At 40.4% G+C, this 16237-nt stretch overlaps 1 protein-coding gene and 1 pseudogene across 6 annotated transcripts in view; one reads left to right on the top strand and one right to left on the bottom strand.

Moving 5' to 3' along the window:
* LOC101003406 (zinc finger protein 726) overlaps window positions 1-16237 on the bottom strand; it is a 125082-nt gene that overhangs the window by 74602 nt on the left and 34243 nt on the right. The window lies entirely within an intron of this gene.
* LOC101019509 lies at window positions 6819-7300 on the top strand (annotated as a pseudogene). Its single transcript, XR_640844.2, has one exon. The product of XR_640844.2 is annotated as a non-histone chromosomal protein HMG-17 pseudogene (transcript).

Raw genomic sequence — 16237 nt, 5'->3', positions numbered from 1 at the left:
GCCCATCTCGGCCTCCCAAAGTGCTGGGATTACAGGTGTGAGCCGTACCCTGCCTAAAATTCTTAAATCAGTGGACAGATTGTAAGCATCCCATTGGTGCCAGTGGCCAGGTACCCAATGCCTGTTCTCTGCAGCAACCTTTGCAATCTTATACGTGGGAGTGAGTTCTGTTCCTGCAGAATGCCCTGTGCATTTTCTGACCTGTCCTCTAACCTACAAACTGGCAACTCCAGCTCTATATTTTCACTTATGACTTATCTGAAGTTGTAACCTTTTGTCATCCTGATCACTGTACGATTCCCTCATCCTGCAAGTACTTGTAAAAATGAAAGTAATCTCCATCTCTTCTGGAAGGTGATTGCCAGGCACGCAACCTACTAAGCCAGGAACATTACTACTGGCTGTCCTAATGCATGTCTCTCTCACCCCCATGTCCATCAGTCACCAGGCTCTCCCCAAAACCATGCTTCAGTCACTGACATGGGCTGTTTAATCACTCCTGACCTAAGGACCTCATTGAGTCATAAACACCTCTTAATTTTCTGCCACCAGTTTATCCCTACTGCTGTTAATCTTCCACCCTGCCGCCAGAGGCATTATCCTCAAAACCTAAAGCTGCTCTCATTGTTTGCCTGCCTAATAACATCTTTTGGCTCCCTGTTGTCTACAAAAAGAAAAATCCAAACTCCTTGACTTGTTTTACAAAGACCCTCATCTGCTTCCAAACCAAATTGCTAGTCTTGGCTCTTGTCTCTATCTCCCACATCACTGCCACACTGAGTAATTCTTTACTCCCTCTGCTGCTGCATGGGTTCTTTTTGTTGTGTCTGCATCCCTTTCCCCCAGCAAAGAACATTTACTCTTCTGTTGAGACCCATCTCAAACACTACCTTTTCTAGAAAGAATTAGGCCTCTGTTCCTAATAACTTTTACCCCCATGTGTCAAGTCTGTCTGCTGCAATTTATCTGTTAACATGTTTCTCCCACCTCAATACTATTTTTTCTATCTCTTGTACCTAGTACAATTGCATTGCATGGTTGGTGCTCACTGACTATTGCATGTTGATTTCTTTTTTTTTTTTTTTTTTTGAGAGATTTTTTTTGACAGATTTCTTGTAGATGACCTGTCACCCAGGATGGAGTACAGTGGTGCAATCTTGGCACAGAGCAACCTCCGCCTCCCAGATTCAAGCAATTCTCCTGCCTCAGCCTCCTGAGTAGCTGGGATTACAGACACCCACCACCACATCTGGCTAATTTTTGTATTTTTAGTATAGACAGGGTTTCGCCATGTTGGTCAGGCTGGTCTCGAACTTCTGACCTCAGGTGATTGGCCTCCCTCAGCCTCCCAAAGTACTGGGATTACAGGCATAAGCCACCGGGCCTGAACTTGCATGTTGATTTCTAATATAAACATGAGATTTTTTTAAGATCTTAGAGAAGAACCACATGTAAATTGAAAACTAAGGCCTTTCACTACACATTCAGTAAAGGAAGTGGACATAAACTAACAACTTTGGCATATCTGTCATGTAGTCATTTGCAGCTACATGAAAAAGATTTAGGTGCTTTGGTGGGAAAGAATGTTGAGTTACAGAAATTCTAAAATAAAAGTTGGCTCATCTTAAAGAGAAAAGAAAATGCTTCTTAATGCCTGGTTGCACTAAAAGCTGTCATACTGTGGCCTTTAATAATTCTAAACATTATTAGTGGATTTTGGTTTGAACTTTAAATTCAATAGGAAAAATAAACGCACAGATAAAAGACCCAGAACATTTCAGAGCTTCAGTGTGTGAGCTCATTTTCTCTACTTATTTAGAGTTTTGTTTCACTAGTGGTATGAGTTAATAGAAGTGTTTGTTTATATATAATTTAACTTCCCTTCATTCCATTGCTTCTTGGTTTTAAAATTGATTCAAAACCAGAAACCTGCAGGCTATAAATCTTGCTTGATGTGTGTATGTGCAATGCACCTACTTGATAATAATTGATTATATATCACACTCACAAAAAGAACCATTTTTACTGTTTCGGGGGAAGTTATTTTACCCTGGTACTTCATTGTTAAAACAACAAAGCACTTCTCTAAATACACACAGTGAACATTTTAACTTTCTTTTAATAGAGGTACATATATTTTTAGAAATAAAAGAGATACCCGGAAGATAAGGTGGGTATTCTGAAACACAAGGTGAACCACTGACCATTCTTTTCTTTTCAAAGATTAAATTTTTAACAAAGAAAATGCTAGCATTGTGAGTGAAAAATTCTTAGTATCTTTTATACAAGATGAAAGCCTGATTGATTAAGGATACATTACTAACTGTAAATGTCGATTAATAAGTGCTTGTGTGATAACTAGAATTTAGATTCATACCTGGCAGATACATTTAGATATAATATTCTAACTTAGTTTTATTTCTGAAGAGGCTTCTATATTTTCCTCTGGGATACAGAAAACAGATTTTTTAGGCTATTTTATCTTTCACTTTAGAGCTTTTAATTGTTGGTTCAGTGGATTGTTTTATAATGGTTTAACATCTCAAACAGGTTTTCTGTGGTTTGGTCAGTTAAATCTATATGTATTTGGTTAAAACACTCAACTTAAAAGTTGTAAACCAAGAGTAACTTAAAGGAGGCTTAACTTGTGTTTCTCTGGATTTGATTTGTATTTAAATCATAACAATAAGTTTTCCAAGAGCCATTTTTGTGTTCGAAAGCTTATTAAGGTTTTACAATTTATTTTTTCTAAGTACAGTTCTGTATCAGATTTAGCCTCTTTTTAAAAGAGATGGTTTTTCACTATCAAATTTACTATTCCCATGATTTTTTTTCCATTTACACATTTTTATTTATTCCATAAATATCCAATTATCTGCTTGTGAAGATTCTGTCTTTACAACCAAGCTTACTTGTATTGCAAAGATAGACAGTTGCCAATATCAGAGAGTATATATCACATTGAAAGAGACTCATCCAGCCATGAAAAGCTCACTTATATCAGTGTTAACTGCTCAAAGTCAAGTATGACAAGAACTTATGAAGTAAAGTTTGGCCTTTGGGTATGGGAGAGGAATGGAGGATGTCGGGATGCAGGTCAAGGAAGGCATCCTGTGGAAGTGATATTTGAACTAATATCTGAAGAATGGTGACAGGAAGAAAAACAGTCCTTCAGAGAACAGCAGGTACAGAAGCTGAGGTTGAAAAGGTGGATGTGTCCAGGGAAGTGGGAGAAGTACAGTGTGTTTGGAAGAAGAAAAGACACTGAATGAGGGGAATGGCAGGAATGATGAAGTAGGCGGGGGCTACAGTAGGCTTGTAAGAGCTCTGGAAAGCTGTAAAAAGTGTTGGGTCCAGAAGTACTGTGGTGAGATTTGAATGTTATGGACTATTTTTACCCGTAGTAGTAAATCGACCTGGTAGAAGGAAATAATGATTGGCCTTCTGTTTGGAAGAAGATCAGTTAGAAGGCTAGTTTATGAAAAATTGGAAAAGCACTGGTGGCCTGAAGCATAGAGACAGTAGAGATGGGACCTCAGATGGATCTGATAGAGGTTTAAGAGGTAGGAGAGGCTTGCTGGTGGGATGGTGTGGGGAAGGGATAGATGACTTCCTGATCTTGGATTTTATAGCTGGGTGGATTGTGGTGCCTTACTGAGATTGGAATGCTGGATTAAGCAATGTATATGAACTGGGCATGTTCTCTACCCTTTAAAGAGTTATGTATATGTTTTCCATGTTTTTAGCTATTTCTCCACTTGTAATGTGTTCGAGTTGGTTAAAAATTAAGTACCTGGCATGGATGAAGCATGAAAAATACTATGTAACTGATAAACCAATGTTATGTTCTTACCTACAAAAATAATTAAATGGCTTTCTCTTATTCTTTTACTGCTTTCCTTTTAATTTACTGATACTAAAATGCAAAGGACAGATTTCTTGTAGATGACCTGAACTTTTCAATGATTTTCAGATGAGATTTACACCTACATGTTAAGAGTGTTGAAGTTTGTGTTTGACATAGTGATGCTTTATCGGTTTCACTTTTAAGCATAGGATTCATGAGAAGAGACTCTGGATAGGAACCAAGCTAGGACTTTCACAATGGCTTAAGCCCATCAGAGCAGTTCAGATGCTAATTAAGAGCATCAGAATTCCTTTCATGGACTTATTTTTCATGTAATTTCTTAATTGAAACCCCGTAAAGAACATAAGTGGTCTTGTGATACCTTAATGTTATATCAATATTTTGCTTCACCTGTAATCTGTGAAAATAAAGTTTATTTAGGAAACAGAAGTTGCTGTTTATCTATTGTATGGTAGGATCTTCGCTAGATCTGTCAGTGCCCAAGAAAAAGATTTATTTTACCCCTTTCACAAAGAGTGAACCATTTCCACAGAGTATTCATCTAGCCAGCATTTAAATACTTCTGGTGATGACAGACCTGCTACCTACCCCTAGGCAGTCCTTGGGTTTCTACTATATTAATTCACTTTTTTCATGGCAAACAAAGTATTTTTGAAACAAAATAGATAGGGATGTGTTTTCTGCTGAGTTGGTACACACTAGAAGCCGGAGTGCAGGTATGCTGTTCTGTGCTTTATGCAACTCAGGGAGACAGTGTGCAGTGCGACCCCGAGAGAGTTCCATCAGTGCATGCTTCGACTACTCAGCGAGTGGCCATCTCCTACATTAAGATTTCTGCTCCTGAGAAAAAATATCTGTCTCACTTGGATGCACAGCCCTCCTCTTCTGTGTGAGTTGGGCCACCATATTCTAAGACAATCTTATATGAGAGTCTTATAAGGACTCTAAATTCGGGTAATGCTTGTCTCTGATGTCATCCACATGACTCACCAAAATCTCACTGGGCTCAAAAGATGACTCTCTCTTATGGTATCAGTCCTGACAGATGTAACCTGAACATCTCTTTGGGCCCCAGGTAACATGATTTTTCGTCTCTTGCTTGGGAGCATAGACATTTCTGCATCACCGCAACATAAATTTGGTTAGGACAGACACCACGCTTTATTCCATTTATGTATAGGATAAGATAAACTGAATAGAAAGGAATAAAACATTAAAAAGCCCTCCTCATTTCTTACTTTTTAAAATTAAAATAGTTGCTGGGTGCGGTGGCTCACACCTGTAATCCCAGCACTTTGGGAGGCCGAAGCAGGTGGATCACCTGAGGTAAGGAGTTTCTGACCAGCCTGGCCAACTTGGTGAAACCCCGTCTCTACTAAAAATACGAAAAACTAGCTGGGCATGGTGGCACATGCCTGTAATCCCAGCTACTCAGGAGGATGAAGCAGGAGAATCGCTTGAACCCAGGAGGCGGAGGTTGTAGTGATTCGAGATTGCGCCATTGTACTCCAGTCTGGGCTACAAAACCAAAGCTCCATCTCAAAAATAAATAAATAAATAAATAAATAATAAAATTGATATAGTTTGGTGAAGAGATGCTGAGAAGAATACTTCTAAGACTAAGCTTACGTACGTGTTTGGAAAATGCCAACAGAAGGGAGTCCCAAAGAAATCAAAGGCCCCTAAAATACCCTCTCAAGAATGCTGGTGATTCGGCAAAGGTAAGCACTGGGCTAATCAGTGAAAATCAAAATTTGATAAGGATGGACACCCATTATCGGGAAACGGGAAGAGGGGCAAGACCTCCAGCGCTCAGAAAAATCCATGGAGGAACACCAATTCCCAGACTTGGGGAATGACTTTCCCTCCTAGTCAGGACCAGAAATAGCAACCATAACCTCTTTTCAGCCACCTCTGGCAGCACAGGGCTGGACCTCGGAGTCATAACAGACATGGTGCTTAAAGAGCAAGATGGGGTCCAGCTATTTTCTATTGGAATCTATGGCCCATTACCCAGAGGAACATTTGGATTGATTATCAGAAGGTCTTATAGTACACGCAAAGGAATTCAAATTTTCCCTGGAGTCATAGATTCAGACTATTTAGGAGAAATTAAATTATGGCACAGGTGTCAGGGGTCCACACCGTCTCTAAAGGAACTTGCCTTGCTCAGATTATTCTTATTCCTTACCTTCAAGGTAATGCTCAACAGAAGACCTGTGGGGCCTCGGGATTCGGCCACTCAGGGATGAAAGTTTTTTGGAGTACTCCAGTGTCATGTCATAGACCATACTTGGAAGTAACAATTAATGGAGTTATGTTTATGAGAATTATTGATATAGTGGCTGATCAAACTATAACAGCTAAAAAACAGTGGCCTTCAGATTGGGCCTTATCCCGGCCCGCGGGATCGTCGAAGCAGGCCCTGGAGGAGGGAGTGGGAATTTGGGGGACAAGAGACACGAGAAATGGAGACAAGACAGTGCTCTGATCAAGTCTCGTTTAATGGCGGTAATGCAATGCCTTATATACACTTGGAGGAGAAGGGGTTGGGCCAGAGGTGGAGATGATCTCATCGCAGAGGGCGTGACCAAGTAGGTATTGGTTTCTCTGGTCGAAGGTCATGTTGCACCTGCGCTGTCAGTTGGTAATTTTCCCGAGCGCGGGATGGTGCCTGCGCTACAAAGTAACAATTTTCGCAGCCGTGGGGAAAAACAAGTGAAGAAGAAGCAGGAAGAGCGCCATCTTTTATGAGGTATTGATACAAAAGAGAAACAACAAATCTAGGGAGGAGGTAGAAGGTGGAAAGGAATAGAGCTCGGGCGTTTAATCATTAATTATTATTTGCTATGGCTGGGGCGCGCAGCTCCGGACAGGGCCTCTGCTGCCTGATATTCTATCATGGGTGTTGGAGGGTATCAACAGCCATTAAAAAGTAGCCATATTCTGAAGAAGAGGCGAAAACGACCCCCGGACCGACCAAAGCCCGCGCGCCGCTGCATCCGGCATCCAGCACCTACGTCCCGCCGCCGTCGCCACCATGCCCAAGAGAAAAGCTGAAGGGGATGCTAAAGGAGATAAAGCCAAGGTGAAGGACGAACCACAGAGAAGATCCGCGAGGTTGTCTGCTAAACCTGCTCCTCCAAAGCCAGAGCCCAAGCCCAAAAAGGCCCCTGCAAAGAAGGGAGAGACGGTACCCAAAGGGAAAAAGGGAAAAGCTGATGCTGGCAAGGAGGGGAATAACTCTGCAGAAAACGGAGATGCCAAAACAGACCAGGCACAGAAAGCTGAAGGTGCTGGAGATGCCAAGTGAAGTGTGTGCATTTTTGATAACTGTGTACTTCTGGTGACTGTACAGTTTGAAATACTATTTTTAATCAAGTTTTATAAAAAAGCAGAATTTTGTTGTTTTTTTTTTTTTTTAAAAGTAGGCATATTCATCCACTTTTGGGCCCAGAAGGCAAGGTCACCCATGTTAAGCCCTTTATCTGAAGAGATTCCATTTTCTCTGTGGGGATGAGATGCCCTAGAACACTGGGGCTTAAACCTCTGTCCTGCCGCCTTTTTGGTAGGGCCACTGCTCCTTTGAAAATTATCAAACACCAAGTGGAAAACTACTAGCCCAGTATGAGCGGATAAGTGGCCCATTAAGAAGGAAAAATTGCAACACATCCAATGTCTCGTACAAGAACTAGACGCTGGCCACATTGAGCCTAGGACTAGTCCCTGGAACACTCCTATTTTAACATTCTTAAAAGGTCAGGAAAGTGGAGGTTATTGTATGACCTCTGTGCTATTAATGCTGTAATGTTTCCTATGGGGCCTTTGCAACCAGGATTACCTTCTCCGGTTATGATCCCCAAAGACTGGCCTCTTATTGTAGTTGATCTAAAGGATTTTTTTTTAAACCATACCCTTGCATCCTGAGGATCAAGAAAATTTTGCTTTTATTGTTTCCACTTATAATACTCTGCAACCAGTTTAATGTTATCAATGGACAGTTCTACCCCAGGGGATCATGAATAGCCCTACTATATGTCAGCTTTATGTACATGAAGACTTACTTCCTGTGCATCAATCCTTCCCCTAGGCAAATATTTTCCACTATATGGATGATATTTTGATAGCTGCTCAGCATCAGTCATTACTGCATCAACTTCATGCAATGGTAGTACAGCATATGTTACAATATGGTCTCGTTATTGCACAAGAAAAAGTCCAGCTGATGGTTCTGTGGCTCTATATAGGAAGTCTTATTTTATCTACTACGCTCAGGCCACAACTTACGAAAATAATTCTTCCACAGCACTTAACCCTTAATACATGACAGCGAGTCCTACGAAAGATTAGTTGGATACGTCCCTATTTAGGTATTCCTGCAAATTACTTGACTAATCTTTTTGACACCCTGAAAGGTGACTCTGTTTTAAATTCACTGCAAGACCTCTCTTGGCTAGCACAGGCAAAGCTTATGGCTGTGGAGCAAGTCTTGGCCCAATGGTGCATATTGGGTTTAGATCCTGACAGACCTATAGATCTTTTGATTTTTAATACCCCTCAAAGCCCTATAGGAATGCTTGGGCAAGTTGGAACAAATGTTTCTCCTTTGGAGTGGCTTTATCTGTCTTGTAACCCCCTCAAAACACCTACAAAAGACCACAGATTTAATAGCTTCTCATAAAGGGATGCCAACATTGCATCCAATTGTCAGGATATGACCCTGCTACTCTTTTCTTACTTTTAAGCAAGGGACAATTTCATACTCTCTTAGCCTGTGATCTTGATTGACAAGTTGCAATGACCAACTTTATTGGTAATATCAGTTTCTATTTACCAGCCTCTAAGCTCCTGAACTTTTTACAAACTGTGCCTGTTAAATTTGCATCTATTGTTGTCTCTGAGCCCTTGCTTCACGCCACTACTGTCTTTACAGATGGTTCAAGAAAAACGGGAAAGTCAGCTATAGTGTGGCAAGATGCCATGCAAAATTGGCAGCACAAAATCCAGGAACACTTCAAAACTACACAACCGGCTGAGTTAGGTGCCCTAATATTGGTCTTACAAACTTTTCCTTACCAAGACATGAACATAATTAGTGATTCTGCTTATGCAGTGTATAGTATTACTCATTTAGATCTCGCACATTTAAAAGGCATTACTAAAGAACTCCTACTAACCCTGTTTCTCACAACACATGAGCTCCTTTGTCCCCATTGTCACCTTTTTATATCACACATATTCGCTCTCATTCTGGGCTACCTGGTCCCTTGTCAGAAGGGAACACTCAAGCTGATGCTCTGGTACAAACACAGATGAGGTTTGGAGACTCTCCTGCATTTTTGTAAGCTCAAGCTGATCATTCCTTCTTTCATCAGAATGCTCACAGTCTTTTTTTTTTTTTTTTTTTTTTTGAGACAGAGTTTCACTCTTGTTGCCCAGGCTGAACTGCAGTGGTACGATCTCAGCTCACTGCAACCTCCACCTCCCAGGTTCAAGCGATTCCCCTGTCTCAGCCTCTCGAGTAGCTGCGATTACAGGCTCATGCCATCATGCCCAGCTAATTTTTGTATTTTTAATAGAGACAGGATTTCATTATATTGGTCAGGCTGGTCTCGAACTCCTGACTTCAGGTGATCCACCCACCTCAGCTTCCCAAAGTGTTGGGATTACAGGTGTGAGCCGCTGTGCCCGGCCTGCTCACAGTCTTAAACAACAGTTTCATTTAATGCTCGATCAAGCTTGCATGATTATTAAAACTTGTCCTGATTGCCAACAGCATTCTCTGTCCCTTTTATCACTGGGACTTGGTGCCAGCCCATGAGGTCTGGTACCTAATGCTACCTGGCAAACTGTTATTACTCAGCATCCACCTTTTGGACGCTTTAAATTTCTCCACGTTACTGTGGACACTTATACGGGCCTGATATACGTGACTCCATGGACTGGAGAAGAAACTAAAGATGAATTGCTTATCTTTTTGAATCTATTATGACCTTAGGCCCTCCACAGACTATTAAAACTGATAATGGTCCTTGCTATCTTAGCACTAGTTTTTTATATGCATTGCAACTTTGGCACGTACAACACAAAACTGGTATTTCTTATAACTCGACCTGTCAGGCCATTGTTGAACAAGCTCATCAAACCCTTAAAGTATATCTTAATAAATGAAAAAGGGAATATGGGAGCTCTCTCCTCGAGAACAGATAGCAAAAATCTTACTCTCAATTTTTTGAATATTGGACAAGATGGCCAGATGGTTATTGATCGTAGGATGAAACTGGTTGAAGTCACAAAACGAAAGATGTTAATTTGAGACATTTGTACAGGGAATTGGGAGGGACTTTATGAGGCATTGCAATGGAGTTGAGGTGCGGTTTGTGTTTCATGAACTACAGGACTAGAATGGATCCCCATAAAATGAGTGAAGCCATATTATGAGTTAGAGACCACTGAAGAAAGCCCCTCCTGATAATGAAGGACCTGTCATTGGAGAATCGACCAAAACTGACAGTGATGATTTGGAAGGCACCTGACATTACCTGGGGACAGCACCTGACATTACCCAGATAGGGACCAACAGGGAACTATCTGGCTTGCATCCATGGGAGCCCCTGCAACTGCAGAGAACCAATTTCTTATGTATCTGGCGGTAATTGGGGAAGCTTCTGAGAAAGTAAGACAGACATGGATGTTGGGGTGGCTGGTAATTCTTGTTCTTTGCCAGGTGGGCTTAGCTCAAGAACATCTTTATTGGAGTCATGTTCTGAATCCCTCGGTTTTCAATGTTATTACGTGGTGGGATGCTGACCCGCCTTTGTCATCTAATAATACTTCTTGGATGGGAGGTCGATGGATGCCCCTTACTCCCTCACTGAAAATTTGGGATGGAATAAACTTAATGACTCCTTGTCTTTATTGTCTAGCAATCCTCCCCTTTGTTTCTCTACATTGGCACATAAGTGTATTACTCACATTCCTCAGGAGTATCTTTACTATCAGCTCAAAAGGGATGTTAAGCCCACAAACTTGACTTTTATTTCTGCCGTTACCAGTAATCTTACTGAGGTTTCTAATGAAATTATACAAATGCCTGATCTTCCTATATGCCATCCGAGAAAAGACTGGCGATATAAGTTCGAGGCTGTCCAGTGGTCCCCATGCAGACAACCTGTGCAGCGTCAAGGACCTGTTTGATAGTGGCACCTTACTTGATTGGGGACCCCTTGGAGATCCCATGTCTGCAAATCAGACTATTGGATTTGGGAGTCCGGCCAATAGTTCCATCACCTGGTCAGAGTGTGGGCTTTCAGGACGAATATTACAATCGAAAGGGGAACAAGTCTTAGGCCCTGTGCATACCCAAATTTGGAAACTAGGTCTTCCCTTTTTTGAATGGGTTCTTTCATAATAAAAGTGATTACATTTATAGTGGTGACAACTACACCCTCTCCTTGCACAATAATGTTACTGATACAGTCCTGATTTGAGCTATGCACCCCTACATACTTTTGTTTGGGCAGGGTATTCCTAACATAGAACAGAATCAATCCTTTTATAGTATTACTGTTTCTTCCAGTAGTTGATATGCTACATGCTTGTCTCATCAAAATGTTACACAATTAAATATAAACTATGTCATGATTTTCTTTTTTTTTTTCTTGAGACAGAGTCTCGCTCTGCCACATGGGCTGGGGTGCAGTGGCACGATCTCAGCTTACTGCAACCTCTGCCTCCTGGGTTCAAGCAATTCTCCTGTTTCAGCCTCCCAAGAAGCTGGGATTACAGGCATGCACCACCACGCCCAACTAGTTTTTGTATTTCTAGTAAAGACAGGGATTCACCATGTTGGTCATTCTGGTCTCAAACTCCTTACTTCGTGATCTGCCTGCCTTGGCCTCCCAAAGTGCTGGGATTACAAGCGTGAGCCACCATGCCCGGCCCTATGTCATTATTTTAAAATGGTGGTCAGGATTGTGGCTCCCTGTATATCCAACCCAGAACTGGAAAGGGGATTCTATTTTGCAGTTATTTAGAAAAGCATTGTCTCATATTAAAAAAAAAAAAAATGTCTGGCCTCTCTAATTGCTTTTTTAGTTTCAGCTATTATTATACTAACAACTGCTGCTACTGCAGCTGTCTCTTTGACGGAATCTATTCATACAGCCTCAGTGGTGAACCACATGATATGCAATGTAACCCATGAATTTTAAGAACAAGTAAATACTGATAAAAATATTTAATCTCACCTAGTGGCCCTTGAAGCTGTCATTGAATGGCTAGGGGATCCACAGCAGGCATTCATTACCCGTCAAAATTTACATTGTGATTAGCAATATAATTCAATCAGTGTCACACTTATGCCATATAATAGCTCCCAATATACCTGGGAGAGTGAAGGCACACCTACATGGGGCTTACCACCACCACCTGTCTTCTTGAGTTTCTACTCTTTAGTGTAAGTTAAATAAACAGCCTAAGTGATGGTCTCAGCAATTACAAACAAATACCCTACAGTTATTACAAGAAGACTTTCAGTTGTTGAACCCAAATACTTGGTTGTCTGGGCTAAACATACGCATTGGGGTGGTGGTCGCTATGTTTATTCTTTTTTGTATCTTTTAGGCATCTGCAAATGGCTTTGTATGGCCACTCAACCCAACTACGACCAGGGAAGAATGATAGAAGTTTACTTTACATTGGATAATCAGCACATTCTAAGAATTAAAGAAGGGGGAAATGTGTGGAGTGTACAACAATACATTCAAGCTTATCTACAAGGCATTTGAGGTCAAGGCATGGAAAAATACTGAAGCACTGTGTGTATGTTTGTGCATGAGACTAATTCCTTGACCCTGAAAATAGGACAAGGAACAGAATGTGTGATAAGGAGTGCTAAACACAGCCTCCTAAGAATGTGGTTTGAGTGCTTTTAGATGTAATAAGGCCGTATGTGCCTCATGACCTGACCCCAAATAGCCACATGGTGGATGTTTCTTGTTTGTCTAAACTGTAATTCAACTAGCCTTCTCAATAAGTACTTGGCAGATGAATCTTAAAGCAGCACTCTCTTGGAGGAGCTGCTCCCCTCCCTGTTCAGCTGTAATTGTCTGAATACTTATTTCTTGGCGTTCACTGCAGAGCAAGCTGCAGCATGGCTGCCGGCATTTATTCATGCAAGCTTCCAGCTTGCTTATCTATGTCTGCAGCTCAATTTTACAGGCTGCTCTTTGTTAAAAATATATATATAATAATAATTTGTGGACTTCTTTTTATTGAAAAGAAAACTTTATCAAGGACTGTTTTGCTCTATCTGCCTAAATAATTTCTTTTCAACTCCTGTAACAATAATAGTTAATGTCATAGCAAACATTTGTAAAGTATTTTTATGTATGAATAAGCAAGATAGCAAACTCTTAGTAGTGGCTGTTTTTAATTTATTTATATAAATGTGTTGGGTACAAGTGTAATTTAGTTCCATGCGTAGATTGCAGAGTGATAAAATCAGGACTTTTAGGGTATCCATCACTCAAATAATGTACATTATAACTCTTAAGTAATTTGTCATCATACACCCCCTACTACCTTCTCACCCTTCTACATCAGGAGTACGTGGCCCTCAATGAACAACACAACATAGATAAATTGTTTTCTGAGACTTACATTTAAAAATCAACCTAAGAGAAAAGATGATTCCTAAGCCAATACAATGTTGGTTATATATATATACACACACATATATATACACACACACATATATATATGTTTATACTCAAGAAACTTATACAGTCTTTCCTATGCACAAACCCAAAAGTAAAGCCAAATGGCTCCATGCAATAAACATCATGGTAATAACGTAAAAAAAAAAAAAGCTTTCTCCAATGAATGTAAATTCAGAAAGAAAATGAAGGAAGCGTTCCTCTAGATGTATGGAAATCAACATAAAGATGCACAAAGACACAGGAAACATAGAAAAGCAAGGTTTATGATACTTTCAAAGAAACACAATAATTCTCCAGTATTTCAGCTTTTTTTTTTTTTTTTTTTTTTGAGATGGAGTCTCACTCTGTTGCCCAGGCTGGAGTGTAGTGGTGTAATCTCTGCTCACTGCAACCTCTGCCTCCTGGGTTCAAGAAATCCTCCTGCCTCAGTCTCCTGAGTAGCCAGGATTAAAGGCACCTGCCACCACGCCCAGCTAATTTTTATATTTTTAGTAGCAATGGGGTTTCAACATGTTGGCCAGAGTGGTCTTGAACTCCTGACCTCAGCTGATCTACCTACCTCGGCCTCCCAAAGTGCTGAGATTACAGGTGTGAGCCACTGTGCCTGGCCCAAATTTTCAGACCTTTAAAGAGGTTTTTATTTTTTTGCAGTACAAGATTTAATAGAGTGAAAACAGAGCTTCCATAAAATGGGAGGAGACCCAAAGGGGGTTGCCATTGCCTGCTTGAATGCCTGGGTTTATATCCCGATCATTATCCCTCCCGCTGTGCTCTCAGGTGATAGATGATTGGCTATTTCTTTACCTCAGTTTTTGCCTAATTAGCATTTTAGTGAGCTCTCTTTACTACCTGATTGGTCAGGCGTGAGCTAAGTTGCAAGTCCCGTCTTTAAAGGTGGATGTGGCCACTTTCCCAGCTAGGCTTAGGGATTCTTAGTCAGCCTAGGAAATCCAGCTAGTCCTGTCTCTCAGTCCCCGCTCTCAACAGGAAAACCCAAGTGCTGTTGGGGAGGTTGGCTGATGACTGCTCTAACTGCTTCCTGCTGAATTGGGGCATAGTAGGGGTTGTGCAGTTGAGATTTCCTTGGGATGGGTGCCTTCGATGTCATTAACATCGGAGCATGGGCTAGCAGGCCAGTCCAGGGGTCCATGGTAGATCTTAGTCATGGACCCTATCTGGGGCTCCATTTGAAGAATGATTTGTAGCTTTACAGCTTTGATTCTGGAAAAGACAAATTTAACAAGGATGTTAAAGATACAGAGATTGAAATGTATGGCCTGCAGTGCAGGGGATTATTTCTTGGCACACTTTGCAAGCCCTGACTATCTGCTTGATAGTTTTGAAAAGGCCTGGTCCAGTAAATAATAATTTGGCCATCTGATGGGTGCTATCAATGCCTAAGTGAAAGGTTTGGTGAAGGGTTTTAAGTAATTTCCATTGGTTAGCTGTAGGCAAAATTATTTTTCCTTCTTTGGTGGCTAGCAATCCTGAGGGAAGGAAACTATGTCCTCGTGAGATTCCCCATTCGATTTCTTCTGCTGACTACTGGGGCTTGGTTTCCCAGAGGGGATTACCCCATACTAGGGGTCCTTCTATAAGCATTTCTAATGGAGGGTCCTGCCTTGTGGCTCTTTTTGCTTCAATATCCGCTTGGCGGTTCCCTTCTATTTCCCTTTCCTTTTTGATGACCCCAGCAGTGTAAGACTGCCACCAAAGAGGTTTTTATAAAAAATCTACTCAGACAAAAATAAGGAGAAAAGAATAAAAAAGAATAAACAAAGACTGTGAGATGTTTGCGACTATATAAAGTGACTAAACTTAAAAATTATCATTATTTCTGAGGAATAAAACACATCAAAAAGTTTAGAACAGCTATTTAAGAAAATAATTGATGAAAACTTCCCAACTTTACCAATAGAATTAGACATTAGGAAGCTCAGCAATCACCAGCAAAATACATTGCAAAACAGACTTCATCATGGCACATGATGAATATCTAAAGTGAAAATGAAAGTGAAAGAAGTAATTATGAAATAAAGAAAACCACATCAGACAAAAAGCAGACTTCTCAGCAGAAACTTTACTGATCAGGAGAGAAAGGGATGGCACTTTTAGAGTGTTGCAAGAAAAGTGCCAGCCAAAAATTTACATCAAGCTAGATTAACCTTCACAAACGAAGAATATAAAGTCTTATCCTGACAGACAAATGCTAGGGAAACCAATTACCACTAGACTGGGCCTACAAAAGATGTTCAAGGGATTTCTAGTATAAAAATAAAGTTTAATATTCACCATCATTAAAACATATAAAAGTATAAAACTAACAGGTCTTATAAAACAAAAGAGAAAAGAAATAAATCAAATTACAACATGACAGAACTTTATTAAACCACAAAGGTAGATAAAAAGAAAAAAAAACACACAAAAAAATTAACATTACGACAGTAACAAAACCTTACATATTAATATTAACCTTGAATATAAATCAATGAAATCCTTCATTGAAATGTACAGATTTATAAAATGAATAAGAAAAAATGATCCAACTATATGTTGCCTATAAGAATCTCACCTTACTTGTAAGACACATGTAGATTAAAAGGGTGGAAAATAGTAATACAAATTAGAAACCAAAAGCAAACTGCAA

The sequence above is a fragment of the Papio anubis genome, chromosome 20, assembly GCF_008728515.1.
Source record: "Papio anubis isolate 15944 chromosome 20, Panubis1.0, whole genome shotgun sequence".
Classification (NCBI taxonomy): Eukaryota; Metazoa; Chordata; class Mammalia; order Primates; family Cercopithecidae; genus Papio; species Papio anubis.
The sequence above is the reverse complement of the archived record's forward strand: the minus strand, read 5'-3'. Positions and strand labels throughout refer to the sequence as shown.